The sequence below is a fragment of the Lynx rufus genome, unplaced genomic scaffold (assembly GCF_022079265.1).
Source record: "Lynx rufus isolate CCGP_SWC_20201006 ecotype Redwood Valley unplaced genomic scaffold, mLynRuf1.p SCAF_10, whole genome shotgun sequence".
Classification (NCBI taxonomy): Eukaryota; Metazoa; Chordata; class Mammalia; order Carnivora; family Felidae; genus Lynx; species Lynx rufus.
Genome location: NW_025814824.1, coordinates 55,782,520 through 55,796,191, shown reverse-complemented (window position 1 = coordinate 55,796,191; position 13,672 = coordinate 55,782,520). Strand labels below are relative to the sequence as shown.

The 13,672-nt window shown below is 38.4% G+C and overlaps 1 protein-coding gene across 2 annotated transcripts in view; it reads right to left on the bottom strand.

Moving 5' to 3' along the window:
- UBE2R2 (ubiquitin conjugating enzyme E2 R2) overlaps nucleotides 1-13,672 on the bottom strand; it is a 114,495-nt gene that overhangs the window by 65,475 nt on the left and 35,348 nt on the right. The gene's annotated exons all lie outside the window — the stretch shown is intronic.

Below are 13,672 nucleotides of genomic sequence, written 5' to 3'. Positions count from 1 at the left end.
CAAAGAGTGGTAGGTCATAGTGCTATGGAGTATCGTGCCATGCCACCACAAGATGTTGCATCCACACACTCTCAAAAAGGTACTTGCCATTCACTACCTGATTAATGACAGAAAATGTTAAGGGAGGAAGGGAAAAAAAAGAAAAAGGAAAGAAAGAAAGAAAGAAAGAAAGAAAGAAAGAAAGAAAGAAAGAAAGAGAGAGAGAGAAAGAAAGAGAAAGAAAGAAAGAAAGAAAGAAAGAAAGAAAGAAAGAAAGAAAGAAAGAAAGAAAAAGAAAGAAAGAAAGAAAGAAAGAAAGAAAGAAAGAAAGAAAGAAAGAAAGAAAGAAAAAGAAAATGTTAGGAAGAAGCTATTAGAAATCAGACATTGGAGGTGGGGAGGTGGGGGAATGGGGGTGTGGGGGGATAGGGGCAGGGCCTGGGTGCCTCAGTCTGTTAAATGTCTGACTTCAGCTCAGGTCATGACCTCACAGTTTCTGAGTTCAAGGCCCCTATCAGACTCTGCACTAACAGCCCAGAGTTTGCTTGGGTGGGATTTTCTCTCTCTCCCTCTCTCTCTGCCCCTCCCCAGCTCAGTCTCTCCCGAAAGAAAGAAAGAAAGAAAGAAAGAAAGAAAGAAAGAAAGAAAGAAAGAAAGAAAGAAATCCAAACTTACACCAAAAGCTAAGATGTCACTAGAAAACGAAGCTTATGCACCAATATTTGGCCTGTCAGGAAAGTGTCATGCCCAATCAAGAGAATTTCCTTCTATAAAATTACTTGGAAAATGTGTATTCCTAAAATATAATTATATTAAAATAAAATAGCCTGGATACCCACAAAAATTATATGCCAGATACTAAGCTTACGTTAAATAACTAAAGTGTATTTTACGTTAGAGTCCAAAATCATTCTGGAAAATAAAATAAAGAAACTTAAATAAGGTCTCAAGTCTTCTATGCCAAACAAAAATGTATGTAAAATTTTATCTTTGGTTATTCAGGGGGAAAAAAACCCTAGCTCTAGTAAGTTTTCCAAAATAAAGATGTAAAAGGAAAACCAGTATCCCAAGAGTCCATCCTAGTCTTAAGATTTTAGGAGTCCATTTTAGTAATCTACATAAATCGTTTTTGTAGCACTTTGAAAATATAACCTTCCATGTTAAAATAGCGATATTCTCAAGTGTCTTAAACTATCAGGCAGGGCAGGGATTGTAAACTAAACTTGGGCAGTGAGCCTAAAAAAATTTAAATATAAACTGTCCTTCCTAGCTCAGCTTAGTCTTCGTAAGTATCCAAATATGTCAGCATAGGACAGATATTAATCTACCAAGAGATAAAATATACAAAGAAAAACTACAGTAGCAATTACAAATAATGATGATATCATTAACATTTTCAAACCAAGAATTTATAAAGGCTAATGGTTTTCAAAGTATTTGCAATACTGGTCCCAAATACAGGAAACATAACCCATAATACATTTTTTTAAAATGTTTTTATTTATTTTTGAGACAGAGAAAAACAGAGCATGAGCAGGGGAGGGGCAGAGAGAGAGGGAGACACAGAATCTGAAGCAGGCTCCAGGCTCTGAGCTGTCAGCACAGAGCCTGACGCGGGGCTCGAACTCACAGACTGTGAGATCATGACCTGAGCTGAAGTTGGATGCCTAACCAACTAACCACCCAGGCACCCCCCATAATGCATTTTTTTTTCAGCGTTTATTTTTTTTTTAATTTTTTTTGGGACAGAGAGAGACAGAGCATGAACGGGGTAGGAGCAGAGAGAGAGGGAGACACAGAATCAGAAACAGGCTCCAGGCTCTGAGCCATCAGCCCAGAGCCTGACGCGGGGCTCGAACTCCCAGACCGCGAGATCGTGACCTGGCTGAAGTCGGACGCCTAACCGACTGCGCCACCCAGGCGCCCCCATAATGCATTTTTAAAAGATATTAAACTCTTCTGTGAACTGAAATGTAAATAGACTATATTTATGACCTACAGATACTCATACTTGGGAGATCCCCATAAAAAGGCCCCAATTTGTCACCTAAGCTTGTTGAGACCCACTAATCAACCAGGTGCGCTTATACACAATTTCCCACCTGCAGCTTCTTAGCAACTCCCTCTTAAAAATTAACCAAGGGCTTAAAAAAAAAACAGAAATTTGAGGAAAACCTCCAAAGTGAATGATAAAATTAGAAGTAAAGAAAAAGTAAAAAGCAATTAGGAAAATAAAGACAAAGGCAAAGAACATAAAACGCCATAATATTTTCAGATAATTTTTATTGTAAAAATTATAAAAGGAAATAATAAGGACAGTAAATTATAAAAGGAAAAACTTGGAGAAAAAGAAAGCCTTCCAATTAATAATATGATAACCACAGTTAGAAAAGCATATTGAATTATTTATGGGTAAAATGGAAATGGTATCTAAATATGTTTTAAGAAACTGGACAGAAAAAACAACATTGGCAAAATATTAATCACTAAACTGGGTGATAGGTACATCAGAGTTCATTTTAAGATTCTCTCCACTTTTGTTTATCTTTACATTTTCCATAAATTTTTTTTTTTTTAAAAATGGAAGGTGTCTGGGTGGCTCAGTCAGTTAAGCGTCCAACTCTCGATTTCAGCTCAGGTCATGGTCTCACAGTTCATGGGATCGAGCCCCACCTTGGGCTCCACACTGACAGCACAGAGCCTGCTTGGGATTCTTTCTCTACCTCTCTCTCTCTGCCTTTCCCCTATTCATGCACACATGCTCTCTCTCCCTCAAATAATCTTAAAAAAAGAAGAAGAAATAAAATATACTGCTTAGGAGAAAATAAAAATATGAATAATACTTAAAGTACATAAAGTAAAATACATGTATACTGAATAACACACATTTTGTAGGAACAAGTACAAATTAAAAAGTACACACCAGAATGGTTGCCTAGGGCAGGAGGAGTGAAATGGAAGTGGGGTATAAAGATAGAAGCAAGTAACACAAGTGGTAGTTAGCATAAACCAATGACAAAAATGGGCTATAAACTGTGGATTATGATTAACTTAACCTTTTGCACCTAAGATACAAAAAGAAAATGTTAGTGGGTAGATGAAGCAATCAGAATAAATCGGAAAATAATCCAGAAATGGTGATAATACGTAATAGAATTAAAATAGAAAAATTAGGGGCTCCTGGCTGGCTCAGAAGGGCATACGACTCCTGATCTAGGAGTGGTGAGATCAAGCCCCATGATGGGTGTAGAGATTACTTAAATAAATAAAAAAATTTAAAAATAGAATAATTAAAGACAAGACTTGCTTTGGAAGAATCCTTTCATATACACAGAACAAGTCCTGGTAGTAAGACTTAAACACGGGTTGAAAATTTCTTTGAAGGGCTAGAAAACGGTTCCTACATAAATCATCTACTTAATATGGTTTCCCTTATTCCTGTGACAGCTGAGCCTTCCATCTTTCTCTCTGTTATTAATATTTTCTGTGATTAATACTTGGGGCACATGGGTGGCTCAGTCGGTTAAGTGTCTGACTCTGGATTCTGGCTCAGGTCATGATCTCACGGTTCCTGGGTTTGAGCCCCACATCAGGCTCTGCACTGGTAATGTGGACCCTGTTTGTGATTCTCTCTCCTTCTCCCCTCTCTGCCCCTCCCCTGATCTCTCTCTCAAAATAAATAAATAAACTTAAAAAAATACTTTATTAATACTTCACACATGTTAATTTGGAGAATATGAGAAAATATAGATTTTCAAAGCAGAGAAAATAAAAATCACCAATAGTAAATATATCCACCCGCTCACCCCTATACTGACAGAGGCAAGGGTAAGGCCAGGAAGAGAAAAGTAGGCCACCTGTCTTAGAAAGCAAAGAGATAGAGAACAGGTCTTCTCATACCCAGTACTCACTTGGCCCAAATTCACCAGATTGTGTCAAAGAAGCTGGCATCAACTAACCACACCTAAAATTGCTACCAATGCATGAAGTCCTAAGCAGCCAGATTTGTCGCATTTATATTATACTGAAGTGGACAAATGCCACCAGGTGGCACAAAACTGCAGCCAGGACCAGGTCAGAATTGGATCAAGCAGCTGGATCCCTATAACTTCAGGCCAGCCAGAAATAACACTAAGCTTATATTTTATGTGATTAAATTTTTTGAACTCCACCCTATCTCATTATGGTAGAGTTTTACTCACCACCAACCAGATAATCATCCTAAACATTCTGAAATATGACTTTCCAGATTTAGATCACATTTTAACACTTTAATATACCATTATATTAAAATAAAATCAAACTACATCATTTATACCAATGTAATATATATGCATATAGTTTTATATCTGAATGCATACCATCATTAGCCATTGAATAAAATAATAAACTATGAATCCATACAAACATAAATAAATTGAAAGCTGAGTAGGAACTGAATGTTTATATAGCTTCAAAATAGTTTCCCACAAAATACTTATCCACTACAAAGGAGAAGAGTAACTTTATAGAAACCTGACATATCTTCTAAGTGACCAAAGTGAACATCCTCAATAATGAGACAAATCACAATCATATGCCACCTGAAATAAACATGAGGAAACATTACTAACTCAAATTGAGGGATATTCTACAAAATAGGTGTCCTGTAACCATCAAACCCATCAAAGGCATTAAAGTCTAGAAAAACACAAGAAATTATTAGAGTCTGAGACAGATTATAGGGACACAACTAAAAGCAAAAGCAACACATGATTCTGAATTCTTCTACTACAAAGAACAGTATTAAGAAAATTGGCAAAATTGAATGGGGCTTGAGGATTAGATGGTACTAATGCCTCAACATTAATTTCCTAATTGTTAATAGTTATATTGAGATTATACAGAATAATATTGTTTGTAGAAAATAAACTAAAATATTTAGAGAAATGGTGGGAAATTAGACACCGAGAACTTACTATCAAATGGTTCAGGAAGAAAGTTCTTGGAGCTTTTCTCCAAGTTTGCCATTGTTAAAAAAAAAATTTAAGTGATTCTTATGAGTGCCTATCAAAGAATATTCATAAATACATTAGAATGGTTGCCTAAGAGGGGGGTGCCTGGGTGGCTCAGTCAGTTAAGCATCCAACTCTTTAGCTCAGGTCTTGATCTTACAGTAGTGAGTCCAAACCGCATGTTGGGCCCTGTGCTGGCTCCATGCTGGGCCTGAAGCCTGCTTAAAAAAAAGAAAAAGAAAAAGAAAAAGAATGGTTGCCTAAGGAAAAACAGGGAAGGAGAAGTGAGAATGGGAATAAAAAGAAATGGCTGCATACAAACCTACCTACCAACTACCACCAAACAAACAGGAAAAGGTCTGGTATGGGCAAAATAATGATAAAGAGCCATGAACTGATGAGTATGATTATTAACACTAGGAACAACAACAAAAAACTGGTTTAAATAAATACTGGCAATATGTGACTGAGTCTGGGGGTAGAATTCACCTCAGGCATGGCTTTATCTCAAAGTAAACACGGAGGCAACCAAAGACTCACTTACTCTTCACTTCTAAAACAGCTGAAAGAGACTGCTTTTGGGAGTAGGGATGGATACATATAAAACTATATATATTTTAATTATTTTTGTAAATGAAAATTAAATTTAATTAAAAGGAAAAAAGCAAGTGTCAAATCAGTAATATGACGGCAGTAAGAAATCTGGATTAGCAGGATTTGGAGGGACAGGGAAATTTTAAGAGGTTAAGAGTAAGCCAGAAGTCAGGAATCCAGATCAGCAGGTCAGTTCCGTCATCAGACACCAGGACTGAGAAGAAATTTGTTATTGCAAAGGGCATCTAAACCATGAGTTCTGTAGCTCATGATGCCAGCTGCTATCAGAGCACAGCTGGTCTGGTATTATGAGATGAAGAGTAAATACAAGTGACTGAGAAATGAAGTAACTAATGCCACCCTCGTTACCAGTTTCTGATGTAATTGTCCTTGCAGCTATTGCCACTTTTCGACACCCACAGAATCAATGCATCCCTAACTCCTAGGAACAACCTCTGGGCTCCAACCTCTTTCCCCCAGCCCAAATGCCAGCATGTGCTCCAACTCTAATTCTGAAGTTCTTGTTCTAAAAGTATATTTCGTTTCTTCTTGCAATGGCCAATGTCTTTCTGAAGGCTATACTGTTCCAAATTCCAGCAGCAGGGGTCTATCTGATCCCCTCATGAGACAACATCCTGACAAACTGTCTTGTCTGAACATCCAACTATCCTGCTTTGGGAGGCTTGGGCAAAATACAATTAAGACAGACAGACTTAATAAGCTACAAAATCAGGAATACAGACTAATCTGCATAACCTTGGACTACTAAACGCCCTGTGAGCCTTAGTTTCCCCACATATATAGAACTGTCCAGTAATATACCGCATGGGATTGCTATAAGAAATAGTGCAGTAGCAGCTCTCACTCAGTGAGTGCTTACTATGTGCCAGGCACTGTTCTAAATTCTTTACATGTTAATTCACTTAATTCTTTTTTTTTAACGTTTATTTTTGAAAGGTGGAGAGGGGCAGAGAGAGGAGGGAACACAGGATCCAAAGCAGGTTCTGTGTGGACAGCAGTGAGCCTGATACGGGGTTCAAACTCACAAATGGTGAGATCATGACTGAGCCGAAGTAGCACACTCAACTGACTGAGCCACCCAAGAGCCCCTATTAATTCATTTAATTCTTAAAACAACCCTGTGAGGCAGGTATTGTCATCAAACTCCTTATTACAAAGAGGAAAATGAATAAAAAGAGTTTTAGAACCCTGCACAAGGTCATACAGCTAGTAATTAATGGAAGTCTGGATATTACATATATGTATATTCCCCTTAGCACAGGGCATGGCACATGTTAACCTCTTCATAAACAGTAGTTATAAGGGTGCCTGGGTAGCTCAGTTGGCTAAGCATAAACAGTAACTGTCATTATCTTTGTTAATTCTCTGTTGAATTATACAATTTTCTCAGATTAAGACTCCTTAGCCAGGGAGGCGCCTGGGGGGCTCAGTTGGTTAAGTGTCTGACTCTTGATTTCGGCTCAGATCATGGTCTGCACCAATAGCATGAAGCCTGCTTGGGATTCTCTCTCCCCCCACACCCCTCTGCCCCTCTCCTACTCATGCTCTCTCTCAAAATAAATAAATAAACTTAAAAAAAAATCCTATTTGAAATAGCAACAATAAAAAACAATTAGCAATAAAATTGAATGTACAAGATTAATATGTAAAGAAAAAGGATGAGGATACTCTTTAAAGACAAGGAAAGTACACAGTAAGTAAAAAAAGGGGTGCTGCAAGTTAAGCATGATACCGTGAAAACAGTATCTAGACACAGACATTACACCCTTCACAAAAATTAACTAAAAATAGACCATAGACGTAATGCAAAACACAAAACCATAAACTAGAACATAACACAGGAGAAAAATCTAGATATCCTTGGATTTGGCAATAAATTTTTAGATATAATGCCAAAGGCCCAAAAGAAAGAACTGATAAGTTGGACTTAATTAAAATTAAAAAGAGTTCTGTGTAAGATGCTGACAAGAGAATGAGAAGACAAGCCATACACTGGGAGAAAATACTGGTGTAAGACACACGTAATAGGGCTGCCTGGCTGGGTCAGTTTGTGGAACATGTGACTTTTGATCTTGGGGCTGTGACTTCAAGCCCCACGTTGGGCATAGAAAATACATTAAAAAAAAAAAAAAGGCACATGGGATAAAAGACTACTCCAAAATATACAAAGAACTCTTAAAGCTCAACAATAAGAAAATAACATGATTTAAAAACAGGTAAAAGATCTGAACAGAACTCTAAGGACACACAGCAAATAAACATATGAAAAGATTTCTCAACATTACACATCATTACAATTACAAATTAAAACAATGAAATTCCACTAACACCTATTAGAATGGTTAAGATCCAAAATACTGACAAAATCAAATGCTGACGAGGATGTGAAACAACTAGAACTCTTATTCATTGCTGGTGGGAATGTAAAATGATATAGCCACTGTGTTGGGCAGACTCTTACAATTAAACATACTCATACAATCTAGCAATCATGTTCTTTGGTATTTAAAACCCAAATCAGTTAAGGGGCCCCTGGGTGGCTCAGTCAGTTGGGCGTCCAACTTCAGCTCGGGTCCTATCTCATGGTGCGTGAGTTCGAGGAGCCCCACATCGGGCTCTGTGCTGGCAGCTTGGAGCCTGGAGCCTGCTTGGGATTCTGTGTCTCCCTCTCTCTCTGCCCTTCCACTGCTTGTACTCTATCTGTCTCTCTCTCAAAAATCAATAAAAAACAAACAAAAAACCCAAATCAGTTGAAAACTTATGTCCACACAAAAACCTGTACGTAAATATTAACAGCAGCCTTATTAATAACTGCCAAAATTTGAAGCAACCAAGATGTGCTTAGCTGGGTAAATGGAAGCAAACTATGGTATATCCAGACAATGTATTATTACTGAATGCTAAAAAGAAATGAGCTATCAAGCCACTAAAAGTCATGGAGGATCTAAAATGTCTATTACTAAATAAGAGCCAATGTGAAAGGCTAAACACCAAATGATTCTAACTATATGGCATTCTGAAAAAGACAAAACAATAGAGATAGAAAAAAATCAGTGGTTGGGGTGGGAGGGATGAACAGAAAACCACAAAGGATTTCCAGGACAGTGAAAATACTCTATATTAAGGATCATACATGTCATTACACATTTGTGAATGCACAATGCCAAGAGTGAGCCTGAATGTGAAATGGGACTGTAGGTGATTGTGAGGTGTCAATGTAGGTCCACCAACTATAACAAATGTACCACTATGGGAGAAGGTGGGAGAAACTGATAACGGGGAAGGCTATGCAACTCATGGGGTCAGTTGTATATGGGAAATCTCTGTACCTTCCTCCCAATTTTGCTGTGAACCTTAAACTGTTCTAAAAAAAAATAGTCTTAAAAAAAAAAAAAGTACAGGGGCGCCTGGGTGGCGCAGTCGGTTAAGCGTCCGACTTCAGCCAGGTCACGATCTCGCGGTCCGTGAGTTCGAGCCCCGCGTCGGGCTCTGGGCTGATGGCTCAGAGCCTGGAGCCTGTTTCCGATTCTGTGTCTCCCTCTCTCTCTGCCCCTCCCCCGTTCATGCTCTGTCTCTCTCTGTCCCAAAAATAAATAAACGTTGAAAAAAAAAAAAAATTAAAAAAAAAAAAAAAGTACAGGGACACCTGGGTGGCTCAGTCAGTTAAGCATCTGACTCTGGAGTTCACCGAAGGTCATGATCTTACGGTTCATGAGATGGAGCTCTGTGTAGCCTGGAGCTCGCTTGGGATTCTCTCTCTCCCTCTCTCTTCACCCCTTCTCCACTGGCTGGCACACACACATGCTCCCTCTCTCTTTCTCTCTCTCAAAATAAATAAAATTAAAAAAAAATACAATTTACAAAAGAAAAAGAAAAGAAAACCAAATAAATAAGAGGTCTGAAAGATATATAAAAGAAGCTCTGAATAAATGAAAGGTCATAGAAAGATTTTAATATTGTCAAGATGTCAACTCTTTCCAAATTAACTGTTAAATGTAATGCAATGACTAAAAACAAACAAACAAAAGGTACTAAACGAATTTTGGGGAGACCCAGCCAATTTGATCCAAAGGTTTCTACAAAAATAAGGAAGAACAGCCATGAAATTTCTCAGGAAAAACAAAAATAATGAGTGGAAAATAACATTAATAGACATTAAAAATGTATTCTAAGCCAAAATAAGTCGAAGTAGGTAGAGATCAATGAACAAACAGAAACAGACCCAAGTAAATGGGAATTTGGATTATGATAAAGGTTGCATTACAACCAGTAGAAAAGAATAGATTATTCAGACTAACTTTTTGCTGTAAGTGCCCTTTTATACCTTATGAGTTTTGTACCATGTTATCTTTTTTTAGTATTATAGATTGAAGTCATAGCTCCTATTTTTGCTCATCCTCAGACCCACTAAAAGTTAAAATATAGGATTTTTTTTTTAAAGCATACACCCACAAGGACAAAGACAATGCCCAAAGAGACAAAGCAATTAAATTTTAGTAGAAAACAGATGGAAAAGAAACAAATTATTCCAACTGGCCAGAGAAAGCTGTCTTAAACTGGCAGTGGAAAAACAGAGAACCAACATTATACATACAACGACCTCCCCTCCCCAAATCTTGAAAACTGGAAGCATCAAGTAGCTCTGGAAGTGGGAATAGAAGAGAGCTAAGAGAAGGAAGCTGCCTGAAGGTTTCTTTATAAAGCAGTCAGCTTCTCAAATCCCCTCCCTGACTTATGCAGCTGGATGCTCTTGCCAGAAGACAGACGCTTTATTCTCTGGAGAAGGTCAAAGTCTTTGAGTTGGGTAACATCAGGCTCAGTGTAGGGCTGTAACTCCATGCTGCAATCAGGCAAACAGTGGGCAGTAAGTAAAAGATAATATGCTTTAAGCTGACAACCCTAGTCATCTTCCTCAGGTGGCTCACAGAAAGTTGGTAGTTAGTCTCTTACTCTCCAGACAGAAAACCGTTAAGGGCCTCCACTGAGGAAACTCACAGGCCCAAAAGAAAGGCCTAAAGATAGTGACATTAAGAGGTTCCATTAGAAAAAGGCTAGCCAGGTCATATGTTAAAAGTTGCCTGCCATCCATGCACTCAGAACTTGGCCAGCTTTTTGGTCACTCAGATATTAAATAGGAGACAATTCTCCTTCCAAGTAGGATACAGTAGGTCACAGACCAATGTTCTCACTGCAATGGTGCAAAGTGGCAGGGAGTGAGGGCAGTTTGCAAAAATCACATTTTTGGAAAGAATATGGAAACTAACAAAAGTAACAGGACCTATTTGAACTAAAATTTCAGAAAGAGGAAAGTCTTTCTTTTATAAGCCAGAAACAGATGGCCATTTTATTCATTTTCTTTTTCAGTGGTAGAGGGCATTTTGCCAATTGAGCAGGGGGAGGGGAGTGCTGAAAAAGGAGACTGGGCATTGGTAGGGGGACTCTAAGAGAAAGAGAAATCAGTTTTTGGTGGTCACACAGGGTTGGAATGAAGGACAAGTGCTTAAAACACATGGACAATTTTCCCCTGGCTCTAGGGCATAGACACAAAAACACAATCTCCCTTCAGATTTTATAACTGCATGGTGTCAGAGGTTTTATAAAAAGCTAACTCAGAACTTCTGAAGGACAGAATTCCATCTCCTGTAGTCATCCAAAGCTGAGAAGACATAAATTCACCTCTCTCAAAGAAAAGTCCAGAGGAGCATACCAGAAACACTAGGGCAACCAGAGATGAACTAAGTCTTACTAAACTGTAACCCAAGCCCCAGTCTAAATTAATCCTTGCCTGGTTTGAAAGGAACAGCCTGACAACCTATTTTCCTAACAGAGGGAAAGGGGAAAGCACCTTTGGATAAAGATTACCTCTGCCTCTCTATGGTTCTTTTATATGCATTCTCCAACATATAATAAAAAACTGACATATAGAGAGGCAGAATAATGACTGATAATCAAGAGAGGAAAAAGGTATAGAAACAAATCCACAGATGACCCAAGTATTCGAGTTAGTAGCCAAGGTCTTTAAAATGCCACCGATTAGTATGTTAAAAGAAAATAGAGAAAAAGATGTGAATTAATTTTTAAAATAAACTTCCACCAAATAACTTGAATCTAGTTTAAAAAGTCTAAACCTGAAATAGAGTATCTAGAACTGGGGACTCACTGGGTAGATTTAACTGCAGATTTGGAACAGCATCAAACAGGATTAGTGAACTCAAATTCAGGTCAATAAAATGTTCACAGTGAAGCACAGAACAGGAAGAAAAAAAAAAGGACAGAACAGAGTGTAGGAGATAGGTAGGACCTAATTACAAAAGGTCTACTCTATAAATGGAGATGAGACAGAACAAGGTAAAAGCAATATACAAAGACATAATGGCTAAGAATTTTCCAAAACTGATGAACTACACACAAATTTAAGAAGCTCAGTGAACTGGGGTACCTGGGTAGCTAAGCCAATTTAGCGCCAGACTCTTTAAATGTTTATTTTTGAGAGAGAGAGAGAGAGCGAGCGCACGAGTGGGGAGGTGCAGAGAGAGAGAGAAGGCGACAGAGGATGTGAAGTGGAATCCACACTGACAGCAGAGAGCCTAATGCAGGGCTTGAACTTGCAAACCATGAGATCATGATCTGAGCCACCCAGGGACCCCTTGATTTGGGCTCAGGTCATGATCTTATGGTTCGTGGGTTCAAGCCCTGCATTGGGCTCCGTGCTGACGTTGCAGAGCTTGCTTGGGATTCTCTCTCTCTCTCTGTCCCTCCCCCATTCATGCACGTGCACTTGTGCTCTCTCTCTCAAAACAAATAAACTGAAAAAAAAAAAAAAAAAAAGCTCAGTGGACCAAAAGCAGGATAAATGCCAAGAAAACCACATCTAAGCACACCATAAAATGTTGAAAACAAAGAGAGAATCTTAAAAGTAGCCAGAAGAAAAAAAGATATTATCTTAAAGTGGCAATAATAGTACTGATAGCTGACTTGTCAAAAGGAATTCAGGAAGCGAATACATATACAATGGAATATTATTCAGCCATAAAAGAAAATCCTGCTGTCTGGGAGAAGATGGATGAACACTGAGGGCATTATGCTAAGTAAAGTCAGACAGAGAAATACAAATACTGTATTATCTCACTTAGTTGTGGAATCTAAAAAAGCCAAAGTCACAGAAACAGAGAGTTGATTGATTGGTGGTTGCCAGGGCTTTGGGATGGGGGTGAGAGTGGGGGTGGGGATGGGGATGTTGGTCAAAGGGTACAAACTTCCAGTTGTAAGATGAGTAAGTTCTAGGGATCAAATGTATAGCATGGGGGCTATAGTTAACAACAATGTACTTGAAAGCTGCTAAGAGAGTGGATCATAAACGTTCTCACCACCATAACAACAAAAACCTGGTAATTATGAGAGATAAAGGATATGTTAACTAACCACGTTGTGGTAATCATTTTGCAATATAACTGCACTGCACACCCTAAACTTTTACGTAACTTAAAGTTATATGTCAATTTTATCTCAATAAAGCTAGGGGGAAAAAGAAATTAAGGAAGCCAGAAAACAAGAAAATGATTTTGGAATACTGAAAGCTTCTTCTCTGGCCCCCCCTACCCCCCACCCCACCAAAAAAGCTACAATTCTACACCCAGAAAAAAAAAAAAAAACTTCAAAAAATAAAGATGTTTTCAGGCAAACGAAAGCTGAGATAAATTGTTGCCAGCAAATTTGCACTACATCATTTATTGAAAGCAAGTTCCTCATGCTGAAGGAAAACATCTAAGATAAAAGTACCACTGCAGGGGCACCTGGATGGATCAGTCAGTTGAGCATCCAACTCTTGATTTTGGCTCAGGTCATGATCTCATGGTTCATGGGATCAAACCTGGTGTCAGGCTCTGCGCTGACAGCATGGAGCCTGCTTGGGATTTTCTCTCTCCCTCTCTCTCTGACCCTGCCCCATTCACACTCTCTCTCTCTCTTTCAAAATAAATAAGAAAACAAAAAACAAAAAAAGTACCCTGCAAGAACTGATGAAAAACAGTTGAAAGGGAAATATGTGGTTAAATACAAAGAATATTTGTGATGCCTAAAAACAC